Below are 9007 nucleotides of genomic sequence, written 5' to 3'. Positions count from 1 at the left end.
AAAGAAAAGTAAATTAAATTTGTTCCTGTGAAAGATGGAAACACATCCCTTACCGGCTTTCCAACCTCTCAACTTTGGCTACTATCATATATAATATAGAAACCAAATTAGCAATGTTAATTACTTATTTATAAAAACTAATAAATATAAATATGTATATTTATAGAAGCTAACAACTTTTGAGTAATGTGACCAACTTTTAGCATTTTGAATAAATGTATTTTCATTTTTTTTCATATATTCAAATAAAATAATTTAAAAATATTATTTGAAAATCAAACATTCATATAAAAAAAATTTTACCACTCCACTCATAATAATAAATTTAATCATATAGTTCTATAAATATATTTTTCTTTACTAAATTATAAAAAAGAATACCAATTTTAATAACATATTCATAATTAAAAAATGGATTGAAAGTAAATAAAAGATTAAAAGGACTACAAATAGTAGTAGGTTGTTTCCCATTGTGGAACGAAAGCTTTCTCCTCACTGCCAAAGGTGACATCTGTATCACCCACATTTGGTTAATCATATCCTTTTACAGCATCCCATCGTCTCTTGCAACTGCCATATTGAAGAGATGAATTTTTTAGCACCCAAAGGAAAAAGCAGGTTTTGAATTCATTTTTATCATTTAAATCAAAATTATAAAAGATATCAAATCCTTTTGGATAAGATTTAAACCACAGATCTTTTAACATCTCCCCCGATACACGTGAGGCAGGAGATCTGGGTGGATTTGAACCACCGACCTCTCAATCCTCTTATAGGATTGAGCGCTCTGCCATTTTGAGCTTACAGATCTTTCAAATCACAGATTAAGGTGCCTGTCTTCTTTAACACACACTTAACCTGTTTTCATAAAATCCTCGTCCCCATGTCCGGATTTTCTTTTTATTTTTCCTGTACAGTGTTCAATTCGTGAAGTTCAAATACACCTTCAAAAACCGTACAAAAACATCCATTTTGATAAATAATCGTGGTATATGTAAATTGGAAACTACCCCCATTATTTACACCCTCAAATCGCCTGTGAAACTTGCTTGTAACTTTTTGGGGAAAAAACACTTGCTAATCGGCTCAAGTAACGAAAAGTTTTTGACATTAGAAGTCGCATATGCACATATGCTTTCTAGATGCCGTAAAAAAATATTTATCCGCTAATACTCTATTTATTTTTGTTTCTTGCGTTTTCAATTTATAAAATTCTCATTTAAAAAAATGAATGAAAATTTAAAAACTAGGAAATATTCTAAATCTGAAACTAAAAAAATGAATTTATATCGTATACATTATCAAAACCGTAAAATGTTAAAATTTTTAAATAACAGGTTTGGCTATAAAATGAATTTTTCAAAATAAAAAATTTCTGAGCTTTAATCCACCTTTCAACCTGCAATCTAAATTTTAGTTATCAAGAGCCAAATTCCTGTTTCAGCCTTTATTCCACCCTTCAACCTGCAATCTAGATTTTAGAAATCTTACACAGTTGAAGAAACAGGACACCATAGTAATAAACAGAGTAATTTACTGATAAATTAAACAGCTCACAGTTATCATACCTGCTATAGTAACATTATCAAAACTGCAAAAGATATTGACATAAGTGCGCAACATTAACATAAAAAGGGGACACCAAAATTTACGTGGAAAACCCCTTGAAGGGAAAAAACCACGGGACCTTAGTCCACTTTAAAAATCTTCACTATGTAATGGAACTGGTTTACACGGCCAATCTACATGTACCTCTTATGGTATTTGTTCAAGAGCTCTTCAATACTAATCTCACTATAGCACTGCATCATATAAAAAACCAAGAGACGTTCAAATAACGACTTCAATGCTTCAACAATTCGATTCTGATTGAAATATCTCCAGAGAATTGACCTGCAACGCCATGTATTGCTATATTCACTGCCTCCAAATCTCAGTTCCGACTCCCGAGGGCTTCATACACCTTCCAACATAGATCAAGAATGTCGACCGAACTAGAGACGAACACTTCAACGCACATATCTTGATTTCCAGAGTTAATCAAAGAGAATAGATATGGTATAAACCAAAAAATACCTCCAACATCTTTAACCTCACTGCTGTGACATCTTCACTCGACCCACAGATAGTACTCACAACCTTCAAGCCAATTAAAACACAAGCCCGTGCAAGGGCCTAAACAACTACCAAATGCAATATACAAGCAAAGTACATATGCTGCATCAACCTACATATGACATTCTCCTAAGTATTACAGTTCCATAAAAGTAATAGCAAAATTAACGCATTTCGCCTCAAATAAAGTAACATGATAATGTAAATAATAAACGAAAAGGAAGCATAGGCAATTCAAGAGCATTCAAACTTTTGCAAGGATAAAAGACTAAAGACTAAAATGCAATTCAATAAACCGTGTGGATGAAATTTGGTATTATAATGTCAAGTTAGGATGCAAATCGACTCTTAAAAGTTCATATTAAATTCGAATAAAATTTTATCAGTAAATTAAATTTTCTTAGAATACCTTTATCTATATATTAATAATATCTTATAATATTTTTTTTTAAAATTCTTTAATAATATCCAATGAATATTTATTAAAACTAACATTAATTAAAATCTGCCATGAGAATCTGATTAATACAGGATTAACTTTTAATTGTCATGTATATAACAGCTAAATCAAACGATGATTGCTCTAATAATCTAATATTCCATGGGTTAAAAATTAATGGATCATATTGCAAATTTCACAGTTATGCAACTTTTTAACTTCATTTTAGAGACAGTTTACCCAATATAATTATCAAATTTAACACGATGAAGATGCAAGTAAAACTGACTACTTCCTACAATTATTTTAATTAGCCCCGATGTTATTAAAATTATTCTGCTTTAAATTGGATTTTTAAGTTATATCCTCTAATAAAAAAAATTAATTTCAAAAAAATCATTTTAGGCTAATTACTAATATGTTAAAAATTTAATTACTAAATCAAATAATTCAACTTTAAATTAAATCAAACTTATTTCAAAGATTAGATAACTGGTATCAATTTAATAAACAATTATCAATGAATTAACTTTAAAATCAATCATGCTCTTTTTCAAGAAACGAGCAAGGAATAAATCAATAGTTACAGAAATTCGAATAAAATTACATCTTCTTTCAAAAATGTATTAAATCTAAGATCAATTATTAATATAAAAGATTAAACCCTTAAAAATATGTTAAAATCTAATTATTACGACTTATTGACTTTTGTCAAGTTAACTAATTGCATGATAATAAAATTTATAATTAGATTTTAAAGTAGAATTAGATAAGGCGGATTGGGTGTTAAAAATATGGAAAAATAATACCTTGGCCTTGAGAATCGCTAGTGATATAGCTTGGAGTTCATGAGCTTATTCCGACGTTGGTGATGATGTTGGATCATACATCCATCCCGTATGATGCAAAATAATGGAAAGAGAGCAAGGGAAATAGAAGAAAAAAGAAGAGAAGACACGATACTAGACACCACAGCAGAAGGGAGAACCCGGGCAAACCCCCGTGCGATCTCCCCTCAAAAAACACCACAAAAAAAGTTCTATTTTTATTAAGTTTGGTGACCTGCCATGCAAGCGCACCTGTCATGGCAAAGGTCTCGGACGACAAAGATAGATCAGGACACGGTCCCCTTCAAAAAAATATTATCAGTAGGACTTTTTGCCCGGACATCTTACACATCCTTTCATAAGCAAACCAGCCGATTCAATCTCACGTCGCCGTCTCACACAATCAGATGCCTTGTTTATTTTCAACTTACATCTGAAGAGCGTATAAATCTCAGCCCCTGGTGAGACCATCCCTGCAAAATTTACAAGAACACACACAAACATGTATAAGACAAGCCTATGACTTGATAATATTCAGGTAAAAAAAAGAAACTGACACAACATACTTAAAAAGCAGCAAGAACTTGAATCCTGCCAATCTTTGCTTCCTTGCCCAGCAAAGGCCTTTAAAACCATAGATCCAACGACGCTACTCCTTTCACAGTACAACATCAGAAATCAAAGAGGATATGTTGAACCGATGCGAGCAGATCTGAGGACAGAATCCTCGGAAGGAAAGACATCGGAGTATAAATCTCATCCGCAAACAGAAACCGTAAGGCTTAGGAAGAAGGAAAAACCAAGCGATATTAATAGTTGGAATGAAAACAGACCTTATCTCAAACCCTAATTTATATAGGTGGTTTCAGAACAACGAACGGCCAAGATACAAGGAAGATAGGAAGGATAAATGGGTGAGATGGATCCACGTGTAATAAGACGGCCTCTTTTGTTTGTTTTTAGAAAAACTATTTGCGGAAGGGAGAAAAATTACGTAGAAGCGACGAATAGTAGGGCACCACGTCCATGTGAAACATATGATATGAGTTGCATACAGGTCAATGTTGCGAAATTGCGTTATAGGTACGCAAGTTCTGTTGGATTTAGATTTTTCTTTCTCTTTTTTTTATCTTTTCAATAAATGAAATTTAATAATAATGAAGGAATGGTATTCTATAGACTCTAGAGTCCGCTTTTGGCAAGAAAAAGAAAAAGAAAAAGAAAAAGAGTCTAGAGCCCTCTCGAATATGATTAATAGCAGCTTTGCCCTACTCATTTTAAATATATATTTTTTAAATATTCTCAAGATCCGATGATAATTTTTTTAATAAAATATCTATAATTATTAATAATTTTTCTTTAATTCATAAATAGAATAATAATATTTTTTAATACATTCGAATTTATGTTTTTTTATATTAACAACTTTAAAAAATAACATTGTTAAGAGGAGATAGTCACAAACCTTAAATATAAAAAAATTATTTATTATTAAATTTAAATATAATTAAAATAGATTTTTATTAAAATAATATAAAAATATAAAATTAATTTTTTAAAATATTATAAATTATAAATTATTTATCAAAATAATACAAGAACTATAGTCATTTTTAGGTGTCACACGTACCATGAGCGAGACTACTTAAAATACGAATTAATATTTCATCAAATAATTATTGAAATAATAAATAAAAATAAACAAAGAAAATGGTTGGCGTCGCACACACTTTAGGCGACACACTGCAAACTTTGTAATTCACGTTGGTGGGATAAATAAAATATTAAAATAATATAAAAATAGAATTAATTTTCAAAATGATATAAATTATAAATTATTTATCAAAATAATATGAAAGTTACAGTAATTTAGATATGTACGTAGCGGCACTACTCAAAATACGAATTAATTATTATTAAATAATTATATAAGTTTCATATTATTTGAGTAAATAATTTATAACTTATATTATTTTAGAAATTAATTTTATTGTTACACTTACCTTATCAAAACAAATTTTTTGAAGGATTTATCAGAGGAATTTATTTAATCTTACTTTGATGTTAACAAAAGATTTTATTACAATTCCCTCAAGTTAGTCTTTTTTTTAGAAAAGGAAAAAGAAAAGATGAATTGCATCAAATGCATAAAAGTACCATTGACTTTATCTTTTTATAAAAATTCTAAGATTTCCTTAGGTGCCTCCTCAAATACTTGTAAGGTTGATTTCCAATTCAAGCTAAGTTTAACAAGTCAATCCGCCACCAAGTTCTACTTTCTCGGTATGTGATTAATCCTCCACTGCCCTTCAAACTTCATGATACGTTGAGTCCTTCTAAGTACAATAATCCCTAGATCCTCCAATCTCAAATCGGTCAAAGCTTAGACTACTTCAAGGTTATCAGGCTGAATTATGGCCCTTTTGTATCCTTTATTAAGTAAAATAAGGATCCTATCTAGGATACCCCAAACTTCGGCCTCAAATGGGGAACAGACACCTAAGTAGCGACTGAATCTAGGGGTGTGCAAAATTTGAGTAAAACCGAAAAAATTCTGTTAACCGACCAAATTTTGTTAATCGGTCGGTTAACCGAATTAATTCGGTCGAGGGTCGGTTAATGATTTTTTGAGTTTTCGGTTAATGGTTAATTCGGTTCGAAACCGATCGATTAACCGAATTTTTTTAGTTTAACCAAAAAAATTAATAAATAAAATTATAATATATAAATAGCCCACTATTCACTCAAACCCAATCCAACATAAACCCAAATGCCCAATCTAATATATATTAACTCAAGTACCCAACTCAACTCAATTACCCAACCCAATCATAAAAATTACAAATAATTTAATAAATAAAAATAAAAATCTAAAACTAAAACTAAAACTAAAAATAAAAATAAAAATAAAAAAACATATAATTTTATACAAATAATTCGGTTAATTCGGTTAATTTGGGTAATTCGGGTAATTCGATTAATTCGGTTAATTCAGTTAATTTTATACTTATTTTAACCAAAAATTAAAAAAATATAATTTTCAGTTAATTCGGTTAATTGACCGAATTAACCAAAAAATTTTCGGTTCGGTTAATTTTTTTGAAAAAATTTCGGTTCGGTTAACGGTTAAAAATTTTGAAAGGTCGGTTAATTCGGTTAATGTTATTTTGGGTCGGTTAACCGATTGAACACCCCTAACTGAATCCCATAATCCAATTTCCATCCTTGTCTCGTACCACACCTCTTGTTGCAACATAACTAGTTTCTTTGACCACAACACCATCAGTGGATAAAAGTATCCGTGTATCATAAAAAATATTAATAGGGTCCAAGTTGGGAATATTGTTTTTGTATCCACTAGAGTATGATTCAAATTGGCAAGCCCGGTTAATAGAGACTTTCACCACTTTAGTTATCGGCCAAGAAATATTTTGAAAGATGAAGAGATTCATATTCTTTCAGATACACCAAACAATTAATCTAAAGAGGAACGACCAAGTGGCTCCATTATCTTGCAATCTCACATGGCAACAAAGGGTAGATGAAAGCCAAACCTAAAATGAGAAAAAAAAAACCTTTGCTTTAGATGATTTAGAAGGACATGCATCCACACATCCTTCGCTACTGGATAATCTCGAAGAACATGGACCGTATCCTTAAACTGTAACACTCCCTGACTCTAAACTAATGCCGGAACAGGGTTACGAGGCATTACCAGACAATCGGACAATTTACGATTAATATTCAAATAATTATCAAACATATTATAATATAATCATAAATTCATATAAAACTTTTGCTAATTGACTCTTTTTAAAAAAAAAACTCAATATAACCCCTTTATAAATATCTAACCTTCCCTGCAATTTCAAACCGAGACCAATCCAAAACCAATATTTCAACCAATGCAATTTCATGTTTAATCGTATTAAAATCATACCTATAACAATAATTTGATAATTCACTCTATGAACATTTATGTTACCATTAAAAATTAAATTAGAATTTCATTCATCCATTCTAAATTTAGCACCAATTATACCATGCATATCATGTAATTTTTCATACCATTTCATTAGTTTAAACACCAAAATACCAAATACCATTCTTTACAACAAAAATTATATAGAATTTTAAAGTAACCAAATTAACACCTATGTACATGCCACTTTTTCCAAAAGAAGAATACATCACCGAGTTTTGCACTGGAGTCGGGATCGCCTGGATACTGAACCGAGACTCTGAATACCTATTAACATGCGCACGGAAACAACCGTACGTTGAGTATTTTATACTCAGTGGTATTACTATAATTCAAATTATAATATAATAACCAAGTCAATTAAATCATTTAACTTTAAAATTTACCAGACTAATTCATATATAACTTCCATTTCTCCATACTTACAATTCAATTTGGTTTTTCATTTTTTAACACTATATACTATCACGTTGAGCCATTATTTATCTCATGAACATTTAGTTCATGCTTTTTATTCACATTTTCATATTCTATTCACATTTTCAAATCATATTCCACAGATTCATTTCGTTCGATTTAACTTTTCATTTAATTACCCCTATTAATAGACTCGGACTTTGGCGGATACACGGATCCAACCAAACACACCAAATTGGCACCCAGTGCCTCATCGGATAGTTTGAAGCAATATTTGACACCCAGTGTCTCATCGGCCTAGCCGAAGTAAAGTTGGTACCCAGTACCTTATCGAATCTATTCGAAGTAAAATAGTGACACCCAGTGTTTCATCGATTCAAGGTTGAAGAATCTCTAAACTCTTCCAATCCTATGGCATGCCAACTATATCCGACTTAGCCCGACTAGTTAATAGGGATTTTCAATTCACAATTCATATCACTTTCAATTTCAATTTCACTTTCACTTTCAGTTTTGATGACAAATCATTCAAATTCATTTCAAAAATACTATTAATTCAATATCAACTTTCATTCATCTCAATATTAACACTTACCTCATATTCACTTATTAAATACAAATATCAAAATAAACATTAAATAATGAATAACTTGAATTATAGTAATACAAACCCGGATTTCGCGATTACTCCTCGATAACTTTCTCCTTTCCTTTTTGTGCCAATGCTTAGGGTTATTTGCTAGCTATGAAAATAATAATAATTTACACTATTAATTACAGCACTAATTAATAATAATAATTAAATTTCTATCCAATTTATACCCTAATTTCAATTAAATCATAATTAACTCATTTACTTTTCTAACTCAATTCATACTTTATTTCTATTCAATTTCCTTCCATATTCTACTTAACCATCTAATGTTCATAATAAAACCCTAATTTAAAACTTCTTTCAATTTAAACCCTACAACACAAAACTTATAGCCTAATTTATAATTTAATCCTTTAATCAATTCTAACTTAAAAATTCATTAAATTAAATCCCTAATTCATTATTTTATTCAACATGAACTATGTTCAAACCTAAAAACTTCCAAAACTTCAACTTAATTTCAGCAAAACTTTATTCTAAGCTTTCTAAAACATCAAAATTAAGAGAAAAATACTTAATTGACTTACCAATTAAAGCTTAAAGCTTTCAATCCATAGTTTTTGCTTTTTCTT

General features: G+C 30.0%; 1 long non-coding RNA gene across 1 annotated transcript; it reads right to left on the bottom strand.

Annotated features, from left to right (window-relative positions):
• Window positions 1-1517: 1517 nt before the first annotated feature.
• On the bottom strand, window positions 1518-4471 carry LOC107926783 (uncharacterized). The gene is made up of 2 exons (XR_001692279.2): window positions 3948-4471; window positions 1518-3854 (listed from the first exon to the last, which is right to left on the bottom strand). It is a non-coding gene; the product is annotated as an uncharacterized lncRNA (long non-coding RNA).
• Window positions 4472-9007: the final 4536 nt, after the last annotated feature.

This window comes from Gossypium hirsutum, chromosome A12 (assembly GCF_007990345.1).
Source record: "Gossypium hirsutum isolate 1008001.06 chromosome A12, Gossypium_hirsutum_v2.1, whole genome shotgun sequence".
In the NCBI taxonomy this organism is placed as follows: domain Eukaryota; kingdom Viridiplantae; phylum Streptophyta; class Magnoliopsida; order Malvales; family Malvaceae; genus Gossypium; species Gossypium hirsutum.
Note: the sequence above shows the minus strand (reverse complement) of the source record. Positions and strands in the feature narration are given on the sequence as shown.